The sequence below is a fragment of the Cnephaeus nilssonii genome (assembly GCF_951640355.1).
Source record: "Cnephaeus nilssonii genome assembly, chromosome: 18".
In the NCBI taxonomy this organism is placed as follows: domain Eukaryota; kingdom Metazoa; phylum Chordata; class Mammalia; order Chiroptera; family Vespertilionidae; genus Cnephaeus; species Cnephaeus nilssonii.
In genome coordinates, this window is record NC_137089.1 from 4,661,003 (window position 1) to 4,681,374 (window position 20,372).

The 20,372-nt window shown below is 45.2% G+C and overlaps 1 long non-coding RNA gene across 1 annotated transcript; it reads left to right on the forward strand.

Annotated features, from left to right (window-relative positions):
- The first annotated feature begins 14,231 nt into the window (after positions 1 to 14,231).
- On the forward strand, positions 14,232 to 17,853 carry LOC307113841. Its single transcript, XR_013814900.1, has 3 exons — positions 14,232 to 14,378; positions 14,653 to 14,725; positions 15,442 to 17,853. It is a non-coding gene; the product is annotated as an uncharacterized lncRNA (long non-coding RNA).
- The last annotated feature ends 2,519 nt before the right edge of the window (positions 17,854 to 20,372 follow it).

Genomic DNA, 20,372 nt, shown 5'->3' on the forward strand with positions numbered 1-20,372 from the left:
AAAAGATGGACTAGAGGCAATAAGAGAAGGGAATTCAAAGAAAATGTGGGAGATTTTGTTAGGGACAGAAATAGAATATTGGGGACCAGCTATAATTAGAAGAAATATTAATCATGCTCTGTTAACCGTGACTGTTTTGTTCTGACTAAAGAAGGCACATTCTAACCTGGCTGGGAGTTGGATGCCAGAGACCCGGGAGCTTATCTGGAAATGTAGCCCACCCTCCGCATCCGGGAGCAGTCTGTTAGCATGGAGAGATTATCACCTTGTTGCAGAAACCAGAGCCACAGCCCTTTGCATATCCTCAGGCCTTTGCAAACCCCCAGCCTGTATTACCTATAAACTGCCCATTCTGCATACCCATTCTTATCCCTTTTGCCTACTTTCCCATGTAATCTTTGTCCTTCTACCCCATGTAAGCAGCTGGCTTATGGGGAGGGGGTGGGCAGAGCAGATTTTGTGGATGACCTGCTGCTCTCCCATGCTGCCGGCATGATTGGAATAAACACTCATATATGATTCAACCCTGTCTCTGCTTAATTGGCTCAAGCAGTGACAGGCAGCTCGGATCCTTGATTGTCCACTTACAAGTTGACAAAGTAGGCCACTGACAGTCTTAAAACACCAGGGGATACAAGATGTATCAATAGAGCATCTCCCAGCCCTTTCAGACCCACCACTCCCATTGCATCACAAGTGAACTTAATGACATGCATCCCAACGGGGCGCCGTGAAGTCCATGTACATGCTTTGTCCCCTTTAGACTCAGCTCCTTGAGAACCATCCTTCTGTATCTTATTCACCTTTGCAACTCAGCATCCTGTCTAATGCCTGGCTTGGAGTCCATGTAAAATGGACATATGGAGAATACATGACTTAAATGCCAGATATGCAAGAATTTGTACCTAGAGTTTCCTGAAGGAACATTCTGGAAAGAAGAAAAATAATTTGAGTGAAAATTAAGCATCTTGTTATTCTACTTCAACATGAAGGGTAGCAGATTTCTGTGGACATATTTGCATATCTCTTTCTTAAATAGACGGGCCAATTTACATACATTTTTATGTTCCATTCAAAGAAACTTGCTGTCAGTATGCAAATTACTCAACACATTGAGTTCTCCTTTTCCTCTTTGGATTTATACTTGAATATGTATATTTTATGCAAATTATCTCCATATTCCAATAGTGCCTTTCAATGGCCTACATTATTTTTAATGAAATTACATAATTATATATGCATATGTATAACATATAATCTGAACTTTTATTAATCAAAGAAGCCACATCCTTACAATTAAAAAGTTCTGACTTAGAAAAGTTTCTTAATCTAATTGCATGTTATTTTTATTACTATTACTGCTACAATTGCTGCTTGTTTGTACAAGAGGTCAGAGAGCATAGGGACCAGCCAGTTGGGTTCAAATCCCAATTCTGCCACATGGTGACCTGGGTCACTGGTTTTATCTGCCTGAACACCATTTTAAAATGGGACAATAACAGAACCTAACCCTCAGGGTTGCTGTGAGGATTAAATGAGTCCATCTACATTAAATCTTAAAATAATTCCTGGAACAGTCATTATAAGCATCATTCAGAGTCCAAAAGATAAGTATTTATGACCTCAGGCAGGTCACATAACATCCCCACGCTCCACTATTATCTTTTATAAAATAGAGGTATTTGATATCTACTTTGCAAGTTGTAGTAAGAATTAGTGTGAAAATATGCATCCATTAGGGTCGGGTACTCACTGAATTATATTTCCTCCTAGTTTTAAAATGGTGTGTATTGTTCATTTATCTATGAAAAATTTCGCCCACCTTGAGCCACAGAAACACTCTCTGACATCATTTCCATCCATTGTTTTTAATGGAATATGCAAATAGTATTTCTAGCCTCTGATTTTTGTTCTCTCATTTTCTTTGCTTTTCTTTTGTAGCTTCGTGAGCTGAAAAATCAATCGGATTTTACTTAGTTCCAGCCATTCAAAGGGCACAGGACTCTGAGGGGATACTGGGATTGCCATCCTCATGCGATGTAAGGGACACTATCAGCTGCAGATGAGGTTTGGGCTGTGTCCCGCCATTTTTCTTTCACAGAAGCATCCCTCGAATCTCCATCCACCAGGGCTGACATTTCAGGGCATGAGGTGGGGGAGCCCTGGCCCAGCTGTGCTTCTCACTCACTTGTGTGGTGCGCTGCTTACACTCTGGGATGCAGTGTTCTAACCCGTAGAGTGGGGACGCTGGCGGCTATGTCAGAGCATTTCACGAGGACTCAATGTGATAATGCACTCACTGTGCTTAGCATAGTACTTGGCACAATAATGTTCAGAATTCTTTTGATGATGATGATGATGATGATGATGATGATGATGGATTTTGCCTGGGGTCCATTATCATCAAAGGCTTCTTTTACCCTTAAGACATCTTCAGGAGCCCTTTTCTACAATCCTGCCATTTTTAACATAAACCTTCATGTTGGGGTGTAAAGTCTGATTCTTACCAAAAGTGAGAAAATCCCTCATTATGAGCTTCACAAGCTGACATTAAAAATAGCCTTGCCAGTCAGTAAATGCATAGAAACCGGGCAGCATCCCGGACTCACTTGGGAAGCAGGCGTGGGGCGGGGGGGGGGGGGGGGGGGTGGTCTACAGCCACATGGGTGTTCTGGTGGCTGAGCCCTGAGAAGGCAGGGACTCTGGATTCTTAACTCATCACAGCCCCTGTGGCATTCATCTCTCACCTGGATTACTGCAATACCTAAGTCCTTTTTTCCTTTTTGACGACTTTTCTCAAATTTATCCTCCATAATCAACCAAATGGACTCATGTTCATGTCCTAAAGAAAGCCACCATGCTCCCCAGTAGCATGAGCAAGGAAAGACAAACTCTTTGGCATGCCATATAAGATCCTCCATGACCTTGAACTTGCCTCCCAGCCTGATTTCCTGCCACTACCAAACCTCACATCCTACAGTCCATCCACCTTAAGGTTCATCTTATATGATGCCCCTGAACATGGGATTATGGACTAATTCTCTAGACTGGCCTTGTCTCCTGCAGTTCAGTAAACCACCTTCAGCCTCTACCCCAGGGGACACAGGTACCATGCACTCTGACAGCCAAAGTGGGCTGCCAATCTCCAAGCACACAGAATGGCCTGGAGTGTTCTTCCCCCTCAACTTCTTCAGTATAAAAAGTCTGACCTCATCTTCCAGACCCTGTTCAAATATCACTTTCTCGGGAGTGCATTTCCTGACTCTCCCTGGCAGAATCAATTGTGCACTGAGTGTTCCATCAATATTTGGAGCTCACTTTGACTATAACACTTGTCACATTATATTGCGGATGTCTGATGCATGTCTTCACCATCCCGATATCTATGCTGTGAGCCCCTAAGAAGGCAGAAACTTCTGCTTCATCTTTACCAGTTCCTGTCACATAGACAGCATTAGGAATAAAGTTCAGAGGCAAAGAAGGTGAGTGGCTTTCATCAGAGAGCTCTCCCAACAACTGCACATATAAAACTAGAGGCCCAGTGCATAGGATTCGTGCACTGGTCGGGGGTGGGGTTTGCGGGGATTGGCCCACTGTGGGAACACCGCTCACCCTGGTCAGCAGAGGGGCAGTGGACCTGCCCTCTGAATGGCTGCTTCCGCTGTGGGAGTGCTGCTCATCCCAGGCCACTGTGGGAGTGCACTGACCACCAGGGGGCAGCTCCTGTGTTGAGCATCTGCTCCCTGGTGGTCAATGCACATCATAACAACTGGTCAACCGGTTGTTCCGGTCATTCTGCCATTTGGTCGTTGGGCTTTTATTATATAGGACTAGAGGCCTGATGCACGAAGATTCATGCAATGGGCCTTCCTTCCCCTGGCTGCTGGCACCGCCTTCGCTCTAGCAGGAGCAGCCTTTCTGCCTTTGCTCTGGCCTGGAGTCCCCTTTCTGCCTTCCCACGCTGCCCGGAGGCCCGGAGCAGCTGGGGCAGTGTGGAATGCTTGCATTGTCGCCATGGTGACAACGCAAGTGTCCCACCCGGCCCCCCGCCACTTGGAGCCTGTGAATGCAAATTAACCCGCCATCTTTGTTGGGCTAATTTGCATACTCCTGATAGGCTGGTGGGTGTCGCAAAGGTACAGTCAATTTGCATCTTTCTCTTTTTATTAGTGTAGATGGTTTTGCTTGAAAGTATTTGGTGCTACCATTAAAAATCACCAGAAGGGTACCCTGGCTGGTGTGGCTTAGTTAGTTGAGCACCATCCCAGGCCTGGGTTGTGGGCTCAATCCTCAGTATGGGGTGCTCAGGAGGCAGCTGATTGATGTTTCTCCCTCACATCGATGTCTCTCTCTCTCTATCTCCCTCTCCCTGGCTCTCTCTCTAAAATTAATAAAAACACATTTTTATCAAATTACCAGGAGGGTAAATAACCATAGTGATAATGAATAAGGCTGGAATAAAATTTGGAATAATTTGGGAATGATAATAAAACAGTGTTGACTATGCAATGGAATTTCTAATGAAATGAGCAATCAATTTAAATTAGAAACTATTCATAAAAAAATGTGGGAGCACTTTGGGAAACAGTTTAAGAGGAGCTTACTTGGGAGATAGATCCTGGCAGCTTTCATATTTTAGAATGACAGCTCTTAGAACACAAATGAGGACCTAAAAGTCCATGACAAAGGAACACAGGGTCAGCATGGTGGACACTCAACCCATGGTTGTTGACTGATACACGGTCACTCAAAAAGTGTGGCATGTGGATTTTTAGTTTGTGTTGTGCATGTTAACTGCTTTACCCCAGTCAACAACAACTATTCCAAGAATCACTCTGAAAATATTCATTTCTTAAATACTCTATAAAACCGAGTATCAGCCATTCTTTTTGTCTCCGTGATCATATTCGTCAATATTGTTTAGACATCAGGGAACTGAGCTAAAATCTGGCAGACGCGGGTTGCAATCCTATCTCTGCTCCCAGCTCATTTTCCTCCAGGGTCTCACTTTACCCTCTTGAACCAGATGAGATAAAAGTTAAAGTATATTAAGTGCTTATTATGCTCCGGGCACTCATGCAAGCACTTTGTATATTAACTAATGCCGCCTTCATAACAATTCTGTGAGGTAGTTACTGCTGTATCTGCATTTTCAGGTGAGGAAACTGGGACATTGAGGGGCTAATCAAGTTTCCAAAAATCTCACCAACTGGGATGGAGGAAGCAGGGTTTTCAGCAGTTCATGGAGCTGCAGAATCCACAGGCATCAGTTCTCGTGGCCCCCACGCCGGGGCGGTGGGAGGTGGCCATAAGGAAGTGCATTGTCTTCAAGAATTTAAAATAACAATAAACCTCGCTGGACAGCTGTCTGCTTTTATCATCAGCGTCCACTTGCGACTCTGAACATCAGGGAGCAAACACACAGACCCCCAAAGTATGTGTTGTTCCAAGTTCTCAACAATGGCTGTTTCTCCTGTTGAGTTCTACTAATGTTTACATAAGTGTCAAACGGGCACATTTATTGCCCATTAATGAAATGGAAGTTGATCCAAAGAACTCCCCTGACGCAGGCTGACCCAGCTGCACACATTGATTTTGAAAGCAGGTTTATAACGATCTGAAATCATTTGCGCTCACTGCAGGTGCTGGTGTCGCTCATATCCACAACCCCTGTGGGGGGCGGGGGGGGGGGAAGTCCTCTATTTAACCCAAGGTGGAGGGTAAACAGTGAGAGCAGAGGTGAAGAACTGTGTTGGCTCCAGAGTGCCATTTTGTGGGGCTACTCAGCCTGCTTATTTCCGTGTAAAAGTTTAAAGGACGAGACAGGGTTTGAAATGCAAAGTATGATATTTTTATTGGGAAACTGCAAAGTTTAGTTCATAAATAAAATATATCCATCCCATATCACGGTTATCACTAAAAATAATTCTGGCTTAGGACGGAAGGAGGTGCCAAAAACAGCTCTGCTCCGGGTGTCAATCAACTCTGTTAGCTCTGCCACTTCACTCGCTGAGTGTCTACGGACAAATATACCCTGCCAGTGTCCTTCCTCATCCCCAAATGCCACCGTTTACGACTCTATATCAACTCTCACTCTTCCTATTTCTGGACGGAGGCAGCTCAAAGGGCCCGAGATCCTTCTAGAAAAAGGAGCAGGGAATAAATAATTCGTTTATACCAGGTCCCTCCACCAACACTTCATTGGATTGCGACGCTTCCTTCTCCACTGTGCTTCTCAGAAATGGGGTTGCCAGACCACAGTGCAAAGCTAATGTTTTTCTGTAGCTTTGACCCCAAAGTCCTTCCCGGCTTCATTTCATCCCAATAAACGCTTGCGGTTTCCCCGGATGTATCATCATTTTCCTCATCACATCTGTGTGCCTGTTCCTCCCTCCATCTGCAGAGCCTTCTCCCTCTCTGACCCGCCTTGTTTGCTGGAGAAATTCCTCTCTTCCTGAAGCGAATGGGTATTTCCTCACTGAACGCTTACTACCATCTCCTCAGGCTTGTTTACACATCAGCTTCCCCTTCTCCCATCTCAAAAGTGACCCTGAAGCTCAGGAAGAACTAACTGTCTTGGCATTTTTGGACCTACGAGGCCCACACGGGGCCTAGCCCCTGGTATGACCGCAATAAATATCTAGCTCATAGATGCAGGATTGAGGTCTCACATCTTCCGACTGCTTAGATTGATGGCCCTAAAGAAGCATATGGTGCTTAAAATAATAGGGGGGATTATCTAAGCCTGGGCTTCCTTGAAACAGTTGAAGGCCAATCTTACCTGCTAACTTTTTAATATATATTTATTTGATTTCAGAGAGGAAGGGAGAGAGAGATTTATATGATTTCAGAGAGGAAGGGAGAGAGAGAGATAGAAACATCAATGATGAGAGAGAACCATTGATCAGCAGCCTCCTGCACGCCCCCAACTGGGGATGGAGCTCGCAACCCGGGCATGTGCCCTGACCAGAAAGGAACCATGACCTCCTGCTCAACCACTGAGCCACACTGGAACTGCTAACTTTTAATGGGGGTGTAATGCCAGGCACAAGAGAGAGGAACAAAAGGGAAGTGAGCGAGAGGGGCGCAGGGAAAACCAATATCAAGTGGGCACTCCTCTCCTGGTCAAGATTCAGCCGCAAGTAAAGAGAGCGGGTTGATGGTCACAGGGATGTCCCTGGAAAAGCCGAAGGGGCCGTCACGTCCCACTGCCTCAGGAAGAAGAAGGGTGAGCACTTCATCTCCCAGCTCCTTCCTGGCTCCCAACTCTCCGGGTCCAAATTTGCCCCCGGCCATCAACTCCACCCAGCCTCTCCCGCCAGCCTCTTCGGGAAGCCAGAACCTCTTGGTTCTGCTGGGGTCAGACCTGGGCTCTGTCGCGACCACAGACCTCACCATGTAGGCCATGCTGAAGCCCGGCTCTGGCCCCGGGGAGGCAGCGCTAGGACGCAGGGATGGAGACAGTCACTGTTGACCGCTGCAGAAATGGTAGGAGCCACAGTCAGAAAAGGGGCAAATGACTGAAAACACCAATTATACAGACGGGATCCACTAAAAAATTAATGTTAAACAGCAGCTGAAATGTTCTGAGCATTTACACTGGCTCAATTCTGGGCTCTGGAGCCACAAGGGTGAGCCAAAAAAAAAAGGGGGGGGGGCATCGTCCTACTTCAAATGGTCTGGCAGGAAAAATGGACATTAAGCAAATAACTGCCAAATAAATGAAAAATGGCAAATATGTAAAGCACAAGCAAGAAAAAGTTCTGCCATCTTCTCCGAGCCTGTGATAGGAGTCTTGACTAAATCAGGGGTTCAGGGAAAGATTCTCTGAGGATATAACAATGAAGTGGAGATGCTGAGAATGAACAGGAGTGATAGAGGTGAGGAGGGAGAAGGGAAAACAGAGACAAAGGGGTTGTGGCTGGGCAGGGGCCCATGGGCAGCGAGGCGGTGCATAGGATGAAGGTGATGGTTGGGGCAGGCAAAGAAGGAGAGAAAGGCCGAGTCTGGGTAAAGGGAAGGCCTGGAGTACATGCTGGGGATTTCTGTCTTAACCCTAAGACCAATAGGAAGCTACCAGAGGGGGGTAGCAGATTTGCTGTGTGTTAAATTGTTACCCAGATTAGTATCGCCTGAAGAACACGCTGACAGTGAAGAAGAGAATGAACAAAAGGAAGGACAGGGACACCAATTAAAAAGCGATTGTAACCTGGACTGAGGAAGTAACAGCGGGGTTGAAAGAAAAGGCAGAAAGACCTGATGGATGATTCATGATGACAAGACACCTTACAATGACAGGCGGGACAGAGGCGGGAAGAAGTGGAGCTGCATGTGATAATAATCCTCGTTTTACACCTTGTCACACGCGTCCCGGAGACTGTGGGTTACCTGTGGCTTGGACTGTGTTTGTTCTGGGCACATCGCTTCACACGCTCCCAGGTGGCGGACCTTTCCTTACCCTCTCTGACGCCTGGTGCGGCTCTCTTTCCTAGCAGTCAGGTGTTCCACTACTCCAGCAGAAGGATTCTTCTTTCCTTTCTTATCCTAATGTTCAGTAACCTATTAACACGAAGGCCTGACCAGACACGTTTCCCAAGAAGACATACAAATGGCCAACAGATATATGAAAAGATGCTCAACTTCACCAGCTACTTGAGAAATGCAATCAAAACTACGATGAGATACCACCTCACACCTGCTGGAATGGCTATTATCAACAAGACAAGAAATAACAAGTGTTGGAAAGGATGTGGAGAAATGGAACCCTCACTCACTGCCGGTGGGGAGGAAAATGGGGACAGATGCTATGGAAAACTGTATGGAGGTTCCTCAAAAAATTAAGAATAGAGCTCCCTTATGACGCAATGCAACACACTGATGATGCATTATAGAACTGTACACTTGAAACATAAACAATGTTAATAACCGATGTCACTCCAATAAATTTAATTTAAAAATAAAAGGCTGATTATCTTTTTTTAAAAAAAGAAAAGATGAACTGCCTGGGTTTCTGGAATTATGCATTTAAAAAAACATAAAAATAAAAATGGTAAGCATATTAACCATTACCAACACCATCATCAATAACATCATCTTAATTTTGGATGGAGAGACGCATCTCTCTTCTTGAGGAACTCTGCCTGGGTGTGCGAAGCACGGGACAGGAGCAAACGGGAGGGGCCATTCACAGTGTGCACCAAGGTAGGCAAACCTCTTCACCGCACTACTTCCTTGTCCTCATCCTTACAAAGATGGAACACAATCAGCCTTATTCACCAGGTTGTTGCGAAAGCCAATGAGAGCTTTCTTTTCAAATAATCTGTAAATCACTTATAACAAGTGACCATTATTATTACAACAATAGGAAATTATAAAAGAACTATGGAGTGCATCCCAACGCAGTGTGGGATTTTTTTTTCTTTTAATGTAACAGGAAATATGATACTTAAATGCTATTAGTAGAGAAAAATTTAATAATGCTTGTAGAAGAGTTCATTAAATTTTCTTATAAAATATAACTATGATCAAAGAAAATAGAGAGTATTGTGAAAGATATTAAATATTCAACCTGTGAGAAACACCCAAAAAAATCCCATTAAAATTCTAATAGGCCACTTGAATTCACTTCTTGATGATGACTTTTATAGTGGATTTTATGCTGAAATTGGCCCCACACAATTTCTGATTAATACTTTTTAATGAGGCTCTTTTCAAAGTTTTAATAGTCATCACAACTAATAACCATCTTTGTACAAGAAGGAGATAATAAAACGTAAAAGCACTTTTCAACCATTCAAAATTTGCGACCGCTGAAATTAAATTTACAGAAGCAAAAAGATCTTTCTCTTCTTTCATTGACAAAAGTGTTAATTCCTTGTGATGAATGAATGGATTTCATATGCAATCAAACATTTTCAAATAGAGTGTTTCAAAACAAAGCAGGAATTCTTGTTTGAGAATATACCTGAACTCTTAAGGTACTGTCCTCTCCAACTAGTTTGGGCTAAAAGACTACAAGATCACTGTCCTTCAAAGAGCATGTCAAGCCCAGCCGGCATGGCTCAGGGGTTGAGCCTCGACCTATGAACCGTAGACCGACCTCGGGTCACATTTGGATTCCAGGTCAGGGCATAGGCTCAGGTTGCGGGCTTGATCCCCAGTAGGAGGCATGCAGGAGGCAGCTGGCCAATGATTCTCTCTCATCATTGATGCTTCTCTCTCTCTCTCTCTCTCTCTCTCTCTCTCTCTCTCTCTCTCTCTCTCCCTTCTTCTCTGAAATCAATAAAAAACGACATTTTTTAAAAAGCTAAGAATATAAAAATAAATAAAAGAGCACATCAACAGCAAATAGAACAGAAGTGGCCAACATCTGTGAAAACAGAGACTCGTGCTGGCCCTGGAACTGTGGCTCCAGACCTCGCCTCCTACCCACCCCCAACCCCTGGCCTGCAGGCTGTGCTCCTAGAGCACCCAGAGCATGAACTTCCCCCCCAAATCCATAGTCACCTGGCCACAGAGGGCTGAAAAGCACCCTGGGTACAGGGCTCCCGGCCACATTTCGCATTAAACAGAAGAACCAGGGTTGCTAATTCCGGTCACCACCTGCAGTGGCCCCACCTGACCTCAGTCATCAGCCCCCACTCTTTGCCCCAAAGCTCCCATGAGTCTGTGCAGCCAACAGTCACAGGATCCTGGCACCTACAGAGGTCAATATGACAAAGGGCCCCAGCAATGCATCCCATTCAAACCGTATTCTGGAAAATTCTAGTTAAAGAACCTCTCCCACCCTCAGTAAGAGGAAGGCAAGGGTGTGTGTATATGAGAAACTCACAAACCCAGGGTTAGCACACCAGGCGTGCTGGCATTCCCAAACGGGTGGTGATGGGTCCAATAAGCAAGCCGTGCCGTGTCCACAAGCATCTGCTCTGTCACGCAGTGGAATACGGCTCTACCTTCTGAACTCACCTACACAATGTGGTCATTTTAACTGGTGAGGACAAAACAGCTTTTGAATGAAAGGTGAACATGAGTCGACGGAGCATGCTATATGTCGGTTGAAAATAATGGCCAAAGATGCAATTGCATCCAAGTAACACCACAGAGACCTATCAGTCCAAGTGAACTCCACAGCGCTCAGCAGGTTGGAGGGTTCAGCATCACTGAGCTGTGGCTTTCGTGTGGTGAGCAGTCATCAAGTGGACAAACCCATTGGTAATGTCCCTTAGAAGCGGTTAAATGGTTCTTCCAAGGAAAGAAACCTCCTCTATTTCTCTTGTTAAGTTTTTCTGCCCAGGAATAACTTAAAAATATGAATCAGGAGAACTAAATTTCTCAATTATCTTTCACGGGGCCTTAGGCACATCACTGAAAATCTGTGGGTTATTCACCTATAAACCAAAACCATGCACTAACAGTATGCATGTGGCCACATAACTCTAAAATTCTAGAATTTCATCTTCATTTCTTTATGTCGCTCAATGGATTAGCACTATGCTGCTCAGGAACTGTGTGTCTTCCCAATGTAAAATGCCACTCAGATTATCACTGGAAGTCAAGAAAAGAGCCCGGCCCATGTGGCTCAGTTGGTTGAGTGTCACTCCATTCACCAGGAGGTCGCTGGTTTGATTACTGGTCAGGGCACATGCCCGGGTTGTGTGCTTAATCCCCAGTAGGGGCATACAAGAGACAGCCGATAGATGTTTCTCTCTCATCGATGTTTATATATCTCTCTCCTCTCCCTTCCTCTCTCTAAAATCAATAAAACCCTTAAAAAAAAGAAAGAAAGAAGAAAATAAAATAATGACATAAAAAGATGCAAGCTTTAGGTGACGTGGGCAGGGGGGCATGCACACACATATACACGCTGTGGGGCATGCACACAACACTAACCACTATTTAGAAATGTCAGGAGATGTAAAGTCCTGTAGTCGCTGGTGCTAACCACCTGTGTTTGGGGTGGAAGAGACGGCTGTCTGTGCATTTATATTGCCTTCAAGTTAGGAGTCAGGGCCAGGCATCCTCAAACTACAGCCCGTGGGCCACATGCGGGTGTTTTTGCCGTTTTGTTTTTTTACTTCAAAATAAGATATGTACAGTGTGCATAGGAATTTGTTCATAGTTTTTTTTTTAAACTATACTCCGGCCCTCCAACGGTCTGAGGGACAGTGAACTGGCCCCCTGTTTAAAAAGTTTGAGGACCCCTGGTCAGGGCCATTTATACAGAGGAGCTTTGTCACCTCCCCCGAAAATAAAACCCTACTGGTTCCACTAGGAGCTAGTTAGTGATTGTGAGCAAGTCACTAAGTTTTCCTGAAACTCCGTTTTGCGACTAGTAATCAAGAGCGTTGGGGCCACGATAACATTCCAGCCACAGCCCCTGGAACCCACAGCCCCTGCATGCTCACCTTTGCAGCAATGTTCCTTCCCTTCGTCAGGTCTTGGCCTTCAACCCCTTTTCCCCAGAGGAACTCATTTTCTTCCCCACCCAGACCAGGTTTAACTTGATGTTATCACACAGGTCCACCGGGCGCTCTCCAACTCCCCTCGCCAGAACCGGTAAGAGTTTGCTCTTAATTCACGACAACAACAGAAAACCTTTTATTTTGAGAGAGAGAGAGAGAGAGAGAGAGAGAGAGAGAGAGAGAGAGAGAGAGAGAGAGAAAGAGAAGAGAGGAGGGAGGGGTTTATTTTCCCCAAGAGATGAAGTCTAACACTGCAAAATCCTATATAATAAAGAGGTAATATGCAAATGGTCATTACGCCGTGATGGTAAAGGCCAACTGATCAGCAGGAGGGCGGGGCAGCGAGCTACAGTGCGGCAGAGAGCTACTCATGCACGGATTCGTGCACAGGGCCACAAGTAAATAATAAATGCTTACCTGTGACAGACGTCACATAGATATCTTTTGGAATAGGTATTATTGTATTGTTATTCTTCCCAATTTTCAAATGAGGATACTAAAATGGAGGGAATTTGAGTTACGTGGCCAAGGCACAGAATTGCCCAGGGAAGTCAGGATTTGAAACCAGATCCTGCATCAGGACTTTGTGAGTGAAGGACAGACCCAGGTACTGGTCCTGGCAGGCAACCCCTTCAACCTTTCTGTGCCTCACCCCTTAAAATATCAGGGTGTGAGTCTCTAAGACCCCTTCCTGCTGTAAGTCACTAGTTAATTATCACCACAGCATACTGTATTTCTTAGAATATCAGACACCATTAATCATAAGACACTCCATTATTTAATGCATCACTAAGAAAGGCAAAATGCTACTGATTACACTATAAAGAATGCTTTTTATCACTCAGAATTTTTAGATTTTATACTTACTGAAAGAGCATTTCAAAACATAGCAAAATATAGACTTTAACAGATATCACACTTAGAAATACACAAAAAGAAAATATAGGTGACATAAATTGGGAAATAAATTCTTGAAACTTTGGAAGTGGTCCTCTCCTGAATAACTTTCTTACTCAGAGTCACTAGTGCCCGAATTTCCCAGAAAAGACTGTCTTCTGTGCCATCAAGAGCATCATCTCATTTCTCTAAAGTGTTCTCCCAAGCTGCTCACCCTCATTCCTCAGGCATGAATTGCGGCACTTTCCAGACCTCACTGATGATCTTAACAGAAGGGTTTGTGGACAACCTCAGGGAGATATAATGGCAAAGGCTAGATCTGTGGTCCTTTGTCAATTTGAGGGCCAGAGACAAAGGGGCCTCCTATGTTGGGACCCCACTCAGGGCCCCTGCACCCACTCCAAGCCACCCAGAGGAAGTCGGTGGGGTCCTGGGCTTGGGGCACATGGAGAAGTCATAACCAGATCCTGCTGTGGAGCCGCCGGCCTCCCCAGGAATTGAGGCCAAAGAACAGAGCTTTATCTGTGGCGACCTCCTTCCGGGTTCCACAGCCACAATGTCTAGACGCTGTTTGTTGGCAATCCCCGTGGGGCTTGTAAGGAGTACACTCACGTCTAATTAATCAATCTGCCTATTAGTGTGCGCGGTCGTCAGGGAGTATCCACAGCGGTAATGAAGACAAAGGGCGCCAGATGGTTCCTCTGATCCTAACTCGGGCTACTCTGTGTCCCGTCTCTGATCGTCCCCTGTCTTGCCTGACTCCTCCCAGTCCCCACTCATTCTCTATGGCACCTCTGGGCATCTTTCCTCCTGTGATTCAGTGGCAAGCACATGGACTTGACTGCCTCTGCTGATACCATGTCCCATGTCTGAATCACGCAGAGGAATTGCTGCGTGGGCTTGATGAGGCCTCGGTTTCCTCATCTGTCCTATGGGGGTATACTAGTAGACGTCTACCTGACTGGGTGGTTGTGCGGATTCAATACAATAAAGTATGTGGATGTGCCAGGTTCACGCTGAGTAAGTGCAGGTTACCCTACCCCCTTCTCTCCCTCCTGTCTTTCTCAACCCTCCTATTCTTCCTTCCTTTTCTCCTTCATTATCACGTTCTTTTAAATCCTTTGCCACCCTTCCTCCCGCCCCCTCCATCTCTCCTTCCTCTCTCTTATCACTTATTTTTTTCTTTCCTTGTTTCTTTATTTCCTCCCTTATTTCTATCCTACCTTCTTTCCTACCCACCCTTTTTTGGCATGATTAAAAAAAAAGAGTGACATGATCATATTTTTAAATTTAGAATGCTCCCAGCAGCTGGAGAAAGGAGGCAGACTACAAGGAGAGAGACATGTTCCAGCCACTGAAACATCTGGGTGAGAGGATGCAGCCAGAAATAGGAAAGCTGCAGTGCGGGGGGGGCGGGGGGAGGCGGGGGCGGGAGGGGAGAAGAAAGTGGTGATCTCCTTGGTCAGTAGTTCATAGGCCTTGTTTTGGGAGAGGATGGGGCATTTTTCTGTGATGCACCAAACCATCCCGGGTGCTTCAGATGAATTACCTTTAGGCTTCACAAAACCTGGCCAAGTGGTTATTTCCTCCATATTATGAAAGCTGAAAATGTTTAAGTAACTTGGTCAAGGTCACAGAGCTAGCACCTTGCAAAGTCAGAGCTAAGAATAAGTCCTGCTGACTACAGAATCCCCTCTTTTCACTAAACCACAGCCTCAGGTGATGATTCCAGTTAGAATCTCGGACTAGACCAGGCAATTCCAAACATTTTTTTTTTTTTTTTTACTGCAATCCGCATTAAGAAATCCACTGTAAATTGGGGCCAGTACCAAGTGTGTGTGTGTGTGTGTATGTGTGTGTGTGTGTGTGTGTGTGTGTGTGCACGCGCGCGCGTGCACGCGTGTCTCATGTTATCCAGACCTAGAAGATTCTGATTGGGTAATGAGAGTTCAAATATCAAGTTGGATATAAGAAATACCATGTTAAATTGCACATTCTGATTTGTGAATTTCAGATAATGTCATATCAAGAGTTTGATAAGGTCTTTTCCTGAAATTTTATCAAACTTTTTTCTGTTCTTCAGAGAGAAGAATCTGGCTGTTGAAGAATGCCTTGGTATAGAGTAGCAAGACATAATTATCCTTATGAGTCTTCCTTACTCTCCTTAATTAATTTACTTTTTAAATGCCAGTGGTGACCCCCAAGTTGATTTCACAACCTACGATTTGGTTGGAGCCAACAGAGCAAACCCCACTGCCCGGGACGTGTGCATCTCGTGCATTTAGTGTCTGTGGGTCATGTTCTGAGATGTTAACTTTGCGATTTGCTTCTTGTGGGCTCCCCCTTGTCCCTCCCTTCATTCCAGCTCTCTCGAAATCACCTCCAGGAAGGAGGAACAGGAAGCAAACGTCATCTTTCCATCTTCTGTTTTCACAAAATCACAATCCCCAAGGAGATCTTCAAGGTCTTAGAGTTACAGGGAGTAAGAAAATGCGGAGAGAAATGGAGTGCACAGGACATAATCAGCCGGGCTTAGAAGAAACATAAAGCAAGGACTGTCACCAGACTAAGAAGATGCTGCCAAGCTGGGGCGGAGGAGACAAAGGGAGAGGCAGAGAGAAGGGAACACAGAGAGACAGAGAAACACACAGAGCTACTGCGTCCGAAGCCACGGCTTCCCAGCAGTGCCTTGGAGGGGGCCAGCAAGTCAAGCACCTGGGCCCAAAGGCAGGCCTGCGGAGACTCTCCTGTCTGTGTTGAGAGGAAGCAAGGCAGAGGGCAATGGGGACCGAGTGAGCAGGACCGAAGGCTGACTGCCTCGGTGCTGAGCTGGAGTGGGACCTGGAGTGGGACCATTTGCCAATGGACAGCCCAAGACCAGGGGTCATGCTTGGGCATAGGTGTATGTCCCCCCCCCCCCCCCGATCTGGGCACCGCATCACTATGGCATCTAACTGGGATCGGGAGGGTACAGATGAAAGCCTCAGGAAGGATTTGAGTTAAGTGTCTCTCCAACTGGGTGAAAACAGAAATACCCTGATTTTTGAAAGGTGAAGACTTACGTTTCTTTCACACTCAATGAACTGAAACCCACTTATGTGTCAATGTAAATTCATATAAGTATATTTCTATTATAATGTTACCTATATATTTTAGCCAAAATATCCTAAATAGATCCCCCCCCAAAAAAAAAAAATCTGGGCTGGGGGAAGGGGGACAGTAATAGGGTGACATATTTTAAAAAATAAGAACTTTTTCGGTATTGAAATAGCAATCAGGTAGTTTTTGTTTTGTTTTGTTTTGAAAGAGAATAGAGAAAAATGATCTGTTTTGCTTCCCACTGAGGGTGATCATTTCTCTCCAAGGCTTCATATGCGTGTCAAATCTTTAAAAACAGATCTTAAACCATGGTCAAAAGAAGATTTGGTGAGATGGTGAACTAGCTGGAAACCCTTTATTTTCCATCACTACTTATTTTAGCTAGATCCTAATGGCTCCTCTAATCCAGTGGTCACCAACCGGTGGTCTGCGGACCACTGGTGGTCCATGAGGTCCAAAAGGTTGGTGACTGCTGCCCTAATGGGCTGGGCACACATGCGCGCGCACACATGTACGTGTGAGTGTGTGTTCCCGTGATTTCAGTAAGTGAAGGCTCCCTGGGTGACGTCACCCTCTACTAGTAGTTAAACCAGAGACAAGGGCATCATCTTCTCAGAAGAACAGAATGTGTCTCTGTCTCCCTTGGAGATTTCTCCCCGGCTTGCCTGACTGATGAATTCTGTGTATAAATATACTGTCTCGGGATTGTTTTCTCACTGAGGAGACTCACTTCTCCTTCCAGGCACCAGAAGCTAATTTAAACTAGTTCCTGTGAAGATCCAGAAGGTATACAAAGGCTTTTTTCCTCTTGCATTTTACAAGGCAAAGGAAATACAAGATAGACGTAAGATACATTTTATTGCCTCTGTTGTACATGGGACTGCATTCCAGAGGAAATGGGAGTCCAAAGTTTGGAATTCACAGACCCGTGTCATGGTTGAGCTCTACTTACTTTAGCCACTCACTGACTTTTCCTGGAGTTGTGTCAAAGCAGTGAATGCTTTGGTATTTCCTAAAAGCAGGGCTCCAGGTCAGGCAGGCATTTCCTCCCCCACCCCCCGGCTTTACTGAGACATAATCAAAACTAAAATTGTATGTATTTAGAGTGTTTGTTGTAGATCTGTGAAATACGCGGTGGGTATTTTAATAGGGATTGCACTGAATCTATAGGTTGCTTTGGGTAGTATGGATATTTTAATGATGTTGATTGTACCAATCCATGAACACGGTATGTTCTTCCACTTGTTTATATCTTCCTCTATCTCTTTTTTTCAACATCCTGTAGTTTTCCCAGTACAGGTCTTTTACCTCCTTGGTTAAGTTTATTCCTAAGTATCTTGATTTTTTTGTTGTTGTTGCATTGGTAAATGGGATTGATTTTTTAGTTTTTCCTTCTGAGAGCTCATTATTGGTATATAAAAACACCATTGATTTCTGTGTGTGCATTTTGTATCCTGCTCCGTTGCTAAATTCGTTCATTTAAAGTGCACTGGTTAGGGGCAACTTGATGTTTTGGTAAACTTATGCAGTGTGAGTCAATGGCCACAATCAAGCTAATGAACAAACCCGCCGCCTCATGTAGTTATCATCTCCTTTGTTTTTTCTATGTGTGCCCATAGGGTGAGACTATCTCAGACCTCCCCTCTCTGCAAATGTCACCTGCTTTTCCTTTAAGGACTTCCAGCCCTGGAAGCTGCCTTGTCACCAACACCCTCCTTCCCTTTGGAAACAGGATCCCTCAGGTTTCAGGTCCCCTTCCTGAACTGAGTCCATCTTTTCTTTGACATGTGAATATTTCATGTCTTCGGTGAGCATCAGGGCTCCTACAGGTGCTTTGCAGAAGGCGTAGCTCTTACAAAATGTGGATCCCCTTTTTAATATTGTTGACCGGGGAAGTCAAAGATGCACCTGAGGGGAAAACAATTTTCCTTTTCTTGAGCAGATCTGCTGTAAATGTGGCCGGTGGTGCTCAGTAACATCACAAAACAAACACATTCGTTTCCAGTGAGGCAGAAGGGTGTTTCCCCACTAACCACCCCCCACAGGAAGAAAAGCAGACCCAATCGATTTTTTTTGGTTAAACGCAATATGTGAAAACCTGCTTCCTCACAAACTGTAGAAATAGTGCCTACCGCTTGAACTGAGCCAACAGACACCCTCTCCTCTAAGAATGAGTTCTGCTCCCTTTCTCTGCCGAAATATCTCCGAAGTCTCTTATTTCATTGGCACGTGGACTCTCAAAATATATTGGACGTTTTCATTTCCATCGGTTCTGTTTAAATTAGGTCAACATTGGTTGACTGCGTGTGGCAGCATTTTTATAACGCTCATAGATGCTAGGTTTATAGGATCCAAATGTAGTTGATGGAATTATGTTGTCTATTAATCAGAAGATCCTGGACAAGTTCCTTAGCCACCCGGAGCCTCAGTATCGTAGTCAGTAAAATGGGAAGAAGAAGAAGTAGAGAAGGATCTAACTCAGAGAATTGCTGGGATGGATAAAGGGGATATTTATAAAGATCTTAAAGGAAGGTGTTCACTCTTCAGGAGAGATTCATGGGGAGGGGTGAGACACAAATGGGTAAGCAGATCCTTGTATGGAGGGCCATTCTACAAGTACCCAGAACAGACTGTTGGACAACAGAGAAGGAAGTCTATTTCACTGGGGGTATCAGGAAAAGCTTCCTGCAGACGACATGTCTAAGGCCTTGAAGGATGAGGTGGGTGGTGTTTGGAGGGAGGACAATGGAGAAGGGGGGATGAAGGGAAATTCCAAGAGGAAGGGTCTGGATACAAGAGGCACCAAAATGGCAAAATCCTGTCCCTGGAACAGAGGAGAGCCCTGGCCATAATAATGCAGGAATAAAGGAAAGCGTGATGAGACGTCCATGTGGCCTCTGAGCAGTGTGTGTTGACACCTCTCCTTTTAAGTGACAATCACTTGGAGGTTTGTATATGCCCCAAAGCCTCTGGATATTGGTGCTGCGCCCATGCTGTCATTTAAAAACAGAATGAGTTGGGGGCTGAATGGCACTGTGTCGTCCCAACCAGGAGAATAACATTTGAATCTAATTGTGTCATCCACGCCTTATTGTAAAACAACTTGTTCTAACAACACCGACAGCAAAGGAGAGCTCCGAGGTCAGCTGCCCAGATGCAGTACTTCCTCTCCGACACGTTAGTTTCAACCTCTGATTCATGAAACCCTTTGAGTTTCTCTCTGTGGCATGCTCTGCGTATCCACCAGCCTGACTCATTTTATCTGATTGGGTCCACTCTCCCCCTCCTTGGCACGCCTCCTTCTGCTGCTGAATAAATAAATCATCCTGGGATACATCCAGGAGGAAGATTTTCATAGGAAAGTTCCATCTGCATTCAGCCCCTCGTTTATTCGGGCTGGGTTCTCAGGCGCCCAAGGAGAAAGAATGGGGAAAATAAAGAGGTGTTTTCCTCTGCCAAGTTTGCTCATATGGTCATTAGCACGGGCGACTTGGGGCTATGCCCACAGAGAGAGAACACAGCTCCACACACATCTCCTCTGGGGTCTGCAGGGACCTGCCTCCCTCCCCACCCAGCCCTAGGCCCATTCTGCTCTCACTCCTCAAGTCAAGAAACTTCCTGCCCATCTGAGTTTCAAGACAGCTGGCGAGGCTGATAGGTCCATGGAATTTAGGAAGAAAGAAGTAAGCTGCATTCCCTTCTCAGGGATATAATTCCTGGGATCGCTTCATTAAGATCTAGGTAACTACAAAACGGAGGAGTTGTTGTTGGGAGGGGATGGGGGCAGAGGGGGTGTGCTTTGACCCTAACTTCCAGCCGCATTGGATAGGCCAGCTACTCTGGGAGATCTTTACAGTTAAATTAATTAATTTACCAACTGGGTTAAAAACAGAATCACCTTTCCTTCTATTTAAA